Genomic DNA, 7,007 nt, shown 5'->3' with positions numbered 1-7,007 from the left:
TACCTTCTCCTAAAGAACATTCTCCTGTTCCTTGTAATTCTGGAAATTCTTCTAATAATTCTGCATGTGCATCTATAGTTTGAATATAATAACATGTATCATCTGCAGATTGTGGTTGTTGCATTGCTCTATCAACTGAAAAGGTAACACTCTCATCCTCTATACTTAGGGTCAGTTTCTTACCGAACACGTCTATCATTGCTTTAGCCGTGTTTAAGAATGGTCTTCCTAATATGAGAGGAACTTGAGAATCTTCTTCCATGTCCAAAACAACAAAATCTACTGGAAATACTAAAGTACCAACTTTAACTAGCATGTTCTCCATTATCCCTCTAGGATATTTTATTGATCTATCGGCTAGTTGTATGCTTATTCTGGTTGGTTTTAATTCTCCAAGGTCTAGTTTAGCGTATAGTGAATACGGCATTAGATTTATACTAGCACCTAAGTCTGCCAATGCTTCTATTGAACTAAGACTACCCAGAAAACATGGAATTGTGAAACTTCCTGGATCAGATAATTTTTCTGGTATCTTATTCAACAGCACTGCTGAACAATTAGCATTCATAGTAACAGCCGAGAGTTCTTCCATTTTCTTTCTATTTGAGATTAGATCTTTCAAGAATTTAGCATATCTTGGCATTCCTGAAATCACATCAATGAAAGGAAGATTTACATTTATCTGTTTAAACATATCCAAAAATTTGGATTGCTCGGCTTCAAGTTTTTCTTTCTTCATTTTACTCGGATAAGGAAGTGGTGGTTGGTATGGTTTAACATAAGGTTTATCCTTAACTGTGTTATTTTCATTAACCTTTTCAACTACCGGTTCTTTTTCCTTATCTTGATCAGGTTGTGGTTCTTGTGGAGTAGGAATAGTTTCATCAGAAGTTACAGGTATTTCAGGTGGTTTAAGTGTTGTACCACTTCTTGTGGTAATAGCTTTAGCTGTTTCATTCCGGGGGTTAGCGTTTGTATCACTAGGTAGACTTCCCGGTTTTCTTTCACCTATTAATCTTGCTAGGTTACTTACTTCTTGTTCCAGATTTTGAATAGAAGCTTGTTGATTTCTAAATGCTTGAGCATTTTGTTCATTAGTTTGTTTCTGAGACGTGAAAAACTGCGTTTGAGTTTCAACTAGCTTTGTCATCATATCTTCTAAATTTGGTTTTTTATCATCGGTTTGTTGTGGTGGTTTGTTTTGAAAATTAGGTCTTTGCTGATTGTAAGTATTATTGGATACTTGTTGATTGCTAGGACCTTGTTGGTTGTTGTATGGAATATTTCGGTTATAATTCTGGTTTTGATTGTAAATCGGTCTTGGCGGTTGATAATTATTCTGATAATTATTTCCAGGCCTTTGGTTTATGTATGAAATATTCTCTCTTTGTTCCATTGTTAATTCAATACTGAGACAATCTTTTGTCAAATGTGGTCCTCCACACTGCTCACAACTAATTCGTATTGAGTGAATATCTTTAGTCATCTTTTCCATTCGTCGTTCCACAGCATCTATCTTTGCGGAAATGGAATCTAAGTCATGGCTAGAATCGGCTCTAGCTGCTTTAGATGATCTAATGATATCTTTTTCTTGGTGCCACTCATGTGAGTGGGAAACAGTGTTATCAATAATTTTGTAAGCATCAGTTTCGGTTTTCTTCATAATAGAACCACCAGCTGCTATATCTATGTCTTTCCTTGTAGTGATGTCGCATCCTCGGTAGAATATTTGTACTATTTGACAGGTGTCTAAACCATGTTGCGTACATCCTCTTAACAACTTTCCATATCTTGTCCACGCCTCATATAGAGTTTCATTTGGTTTCTGTGTGAACGTAACAATTTCTGCTTGAAGTCTTACGGCTTTAGATGCAGGAAAGAATTGTTTAAGAAATTTGTCAACTAAAACGTCCCATGTATCAATCGCCCCTTCAGGTAACGATTCCAACCAATCTTTGGCTTCTCCCTTTAAAGTCCAGGGAAATAACATGAGATATATCTGTTCATCCTCCACTTCTCGTATTTTAAATAGTGTGCAGATCCTATTAAAGGTACGTAGATGTTCATTTGGATCTTCCTTCGGCGCACCACTAAATTGGCATTGATTAGTCACCATGTGTAGAATTTGTCCTTTGATTTCATAATCTGGCGCATTAATGTCTGGATGAGTAATTGCGTGACCTTGGCCAGTGCGTTTAGCTCTCATTCGGTCTTCCATACTTAAAGGTTCCAGATTCTCCATAATTGAATTTGTTGAATCCGAATCACTAGAGGATTCTGATTTAATGGTTCGTTCCTCAACAATCTCTGTTTGAATGATTGGTGGTTCCGCAGGAAAATTTAATGGTTCAGGATCTACGAATCGTCCCTGAATATTCTCCGGATTCTCAATTGTGAGGTCGGGTTCAAAAAATGGATTATCGGAAATTTGAATTGGAGTACTTGGTCGACTGGATGAAGATTCTAAAGAAAAATCAACGGCGGTAATATTTGCTAAATGTCTTGATCTAGTTACAGGTGGTGAACGTACAAAAGGTGGTGAACGTCTTGCTCGGTGCATTCACTGAATATCCTATTAGTTTTTAAAAGGAAAGAAAAATTATAATAAGTTATCCAATCAATAGACTTTTCTGATTTTGCCCACGTTTCGAATAGCCAAAAGATGCAGCAGAGGGGCAGGATTCGTTTGGTCTCAATATAATTGAGGACTGTTTGGCTCCAATAACCCGGTCCACGTACAAATCCAACTATTACTACGAACCAGAAAATTTTGATGTCTATCAATTTAACCACTCAAAATAAATTTTCGTAATTTTAAGAAATTTAGATAAGAAGTAGAATAAAAATCTATGTCCTAAAACTAGAATAGCGAGAAATAAGAAAGAAAAAGAGTTCGTCGAAAAAGGTTGAAAAAGAAAAAATGGTTGAAAAATAAAAGGTGACGGAAAAATAAAAGAAACTTATAAAAACTTAAAAATACTTAACTAACCTAACCTTATTACTACAACTAACTTAAAATTATAATCGCAAATTGAAATTACTAATTGGAATGATAATTGATACATAGAAAAAGGTGTCTAAAAATATTAAAGCTTACAAGAAAAACTAAATACCAAATGGAAATAACTTAAAAAGAAACTAAAACTTAAAAAGGCGTCGCAAAATTCTAAAGCACCTAAATCTTAGTCTAAAGAAAAAGCACTTAAGGAATTCTACGGCAAAGCCTAAAAATATAGGAGTAAAAATAACTATAGCAAAAACTAAGTTTAAAATTAAATATGAGCTAAAATTACAAATATTACGCTACAACGATTAAAAAGGGACAAAATATAAAAATATACAAAAAGTTGTAAAAAGTACAATTTTTATAAAAATATTATTTTTATATTATTTTTAATAAAACTACTAATTTTACAATTTAATAAAACTAATTAATACTAAATACATAAATTAAATAAAAAGTAAAAATAAAAATAAAACTAATAATAATAATAATAATAATAATTAGGTTTAAATAATAATTATAATTAATAATAAACCGTAATTAATGCTGAATTAGGGCTTCCTGTCGCCTGTCAGATACCCTCCGCGAGTTGCGGTAATTAATGAAGAAAACCCCGCGAGTCGCGGGGTTCAGAATTTCAATTCTGGCACAGTTTGAATCGACGCGTTTTTTCTTTATTTAATTTTTTTTTTATTTTCTGTTTTTAATTCTTTTCTATAAATAAAAGATAGTTAATAAAGCTTATATTTTTATAAACTAAAATAAAAATAAAGAAACTTATAAAACTTAAATATTTAACAAAATCTTAAAAATACTTATATTTTTGTTTTTCTTTTTATATTTTTCGAATATTTAAAACGTATTTTTACAAAACGAATTTTTATAAAAGTAAACAAAAAATCTTTTTTTTTTTTTTTATATTAGCGTTGCGCTTCCGGCTTTTAAGATAGTCCCCGGCAGCGGCGCCAAAAATACTTGATGTTATGCGAGGTGTATATAAAATAGTTATTAATTTTAGCAGAAAACACTATTAAATACGATACAATTTTACACAAGATATTTATTTATTTATAGAATGGATATACTTAAACCTTGCTACAACACTTATAGGCAGTGTACCTAATCGTACAGTAGTGTAGTTTTTAGTAAGTCCGGTTCGTTCCACAGGGAAATCTTTAAACAAAGCTCAACGCTATATTAGTTTACTTTTATAAAAATACAAACATATATATAAGTAATATTATTATTATAAAGGGGGGTTTTTACCGTTTAATGACCGGTTTGTCGATTTTAAAACTTTAGTCGCAGTTAAAACCTAATGTAAAATATTAAATAAATAAAAGACTTAAATTAAAACTTAAAGTAAATAACGATAATGAAATTGCGAATAATAAAAGTGCGATAAACTTGCGATAATTAAAAAGTACGATAATTAAAAGTGCGATTAAACAACAATAAATAAAAGTGCGATAATTAGAAGTGCAATTAAATATAAAATAAAGGAAATTAAATATCAAATAAAAGAATTATGCTTATTTAAACTTCCGTAATCATGATGTTTGACGTGTTGATTTTAGTTTTATGCCCATGGGTTAATTGTCCTTTGTCCTGGATTATTTAATATGTCCGTCTGGTTTTTGTCCATAACAGTCCATCAGTCATAAATATAAAGTGCGAGTGTCCTCGTCAAATTATTATTATACCCGAAGTTAAATATTCCAACTAATTGGGGATTCGAATTGTAACAAGGTTTTAATACTTTGTTTAATGAATACACCAGGTTATCGACTGCGTGTAAACCAAGATTTTACTACTTTATTAACAATTACACCAATTACCCTTGAATGTAATTTCACCCCTGTTTTAATTATTCTAGTGGCTATTAATCCATTCCCGTGTCCGGTTAAATGAATGATTATTCGTACATATAAATACCCCGCCCATCGTGTCCGATCGAGTGTATATGGTAATTTATAGGGACGCCCAATTGTAAATCTTTATATTAACATTAACAAACTATCATTTAGTTAAACAAATATAAAGCCCATTAATAGCCCATAGTCTAATTTCCACAAGTGTCGTTCTTTTGTCCAAACCCCAATTATGGTACAAAGCCCAATTACCCAATTTTAGTAATTAGCCCAACATCATGATTACTTCGTTTTAAATAAGCATAATAATAACTTAGCTACGAGACATTAATGTAAAAAGGTTGAACATAACTTACAATGATTAAAAATAGCGTAGCGTTACACGGACAGAATTTCGACTTACACCCTTACAATATTCGCTAACATACCCTTATTATTAGAATTATAATTAAAATTAAAATTAAAATATAAATTATATATATATATATATCGTATATATGAGAGAAGAGAGAAATAGAATATGAAAAATGATCAGAATTCGGTTTGCTTTATAGCCAGAGTTGATTTTTGGGGCTCCGCGACTCGCGGCAAAATCCTCTTCAAACTCCGCGAGTCGCGGAGAATGTATTTACAGCTCACACCCTTGGAGTTTCTCTGCCGACGGTTTTATAATATATATATATAATTAATATAATTAATTATATATTATATTATATTTATATGCATAGTTAACTTGTAATTTTTAGTCCGTTGCGTCGAGCGTTAAGAGTTGACTCTGGTCCCGGTTCCGGTTTTTCGAACGTCCTCGCGTACAATTTAATATCTTGTACTTTGCGTTTTGAATCTTGTACTTTTGTAATTTCGAGACGTTTCTTATCAATAATTGGAACCTTTTTGATTGTCTTTTGTACTTTTGAGCTTTTTGGTCGTTTGCGTCTAAAATTCGTCGAATCTGTCTTTTGTCTTCACCTTTTATTATACAAACGAATATCACTTGTAAATAGAACAATTGCAACTAAAAGCTTGTCTTTCTTGAGGAATAATGCTATGAAATATATGTTCGTTTTTAGCATTATCAATAACCATATATATGTCATAGTATAGTTTTTACAAGTTTTAACGTTCGTGAATCACCGGTCAACTTGGGTGGTCAATTGTCTATATGAAACCTATTTCAATTAGTCAAGTCTTAACAAGTTTGATTGCTTAACATGTTGGAAACACTTAATCATGTAAATAACAATTTCATTTAATATATATATAAACATGAAAAAGTTCGGGTCACTACACTTGTATGCTAAATTTCTTTGTTAAACAGTTTATAATGAATCACTAATTAAATACATATATTACTAGTAAAAGGTATATGATATAGATGTTTTTGGAAAGCTGACGAAAAATCAATAACTTTTCATTTAGATATCGAATAGTTTCGATGAACGGATTAAAAGATATGATCAACTGAATTATGATTGGCGTTAATTGAAATTGCTTTTGAATCTTCAATTAAGATTTAAACAACTTGTTTACGAGATTGATAAAGTGAACTTTTAAATATTACCAACCGAGTAAATGAATCCTTATATAAGGCATGTCTCGTTTTGTTGAACTATTGTCAAAATTGACTTTTTAAAACGGCTTTGGATAACTTTTGTATGTCGATCTCGAGCATTAGGATTGTGATACACTATGACCTGACCTAGCTTGATAGATATTTATTGACCAACATATGTTCTCTAGGTTAAGATCTACGGTTATTTTGTAATCCAGTTTCAGTCACATTTTGGTGAACGACTTTATATGCTGCTAAGGTGAGTTTCATTGATCCCTTTTTAATTGCTTTTGCAATATATTTTTGGGCTGAGAATACATGCAATTTATTTTAAACGCAATGGATACAAGTACATACTAAATTATACACTGAGTTTGAACCGAAAATCCCTTAGCTTTGGTAACTAGTAGCTGCCAGTACATAGGATATGGACTGGTGGGTGCAAATAACAGTATATGGATCCATAGGGCTTGACATCCCCGTCCGAGCTAGAGCACTAGCCTTTTAACGGACGTGTGTTATTTGAGTTTAGGACACGTTGGTTTGCGTGTATTAAAATGAATGGGGTATTTATCATTAT

This window comes from Rutidosis leptorrhynchoides, chromosome 11 (assembly GCF_046630445.1).
Source record: "Rutidosis leptorrhynchoides isolate AG116_Rl617_1_P2 chromosome 11, CSIRO_AGI_Rlap_v1, whole genome shotgun sequence".
NCBI classification, from domain to species: Eukaryota; Viridiplantae; Streptophyta; class Magnoliopsida; order Asterales; family Asteraceae; genus Rutidosis; species Rutidosis leptorrhynchoides.
Note: the sequence above shows the minus strand (reverse complement) of the source record.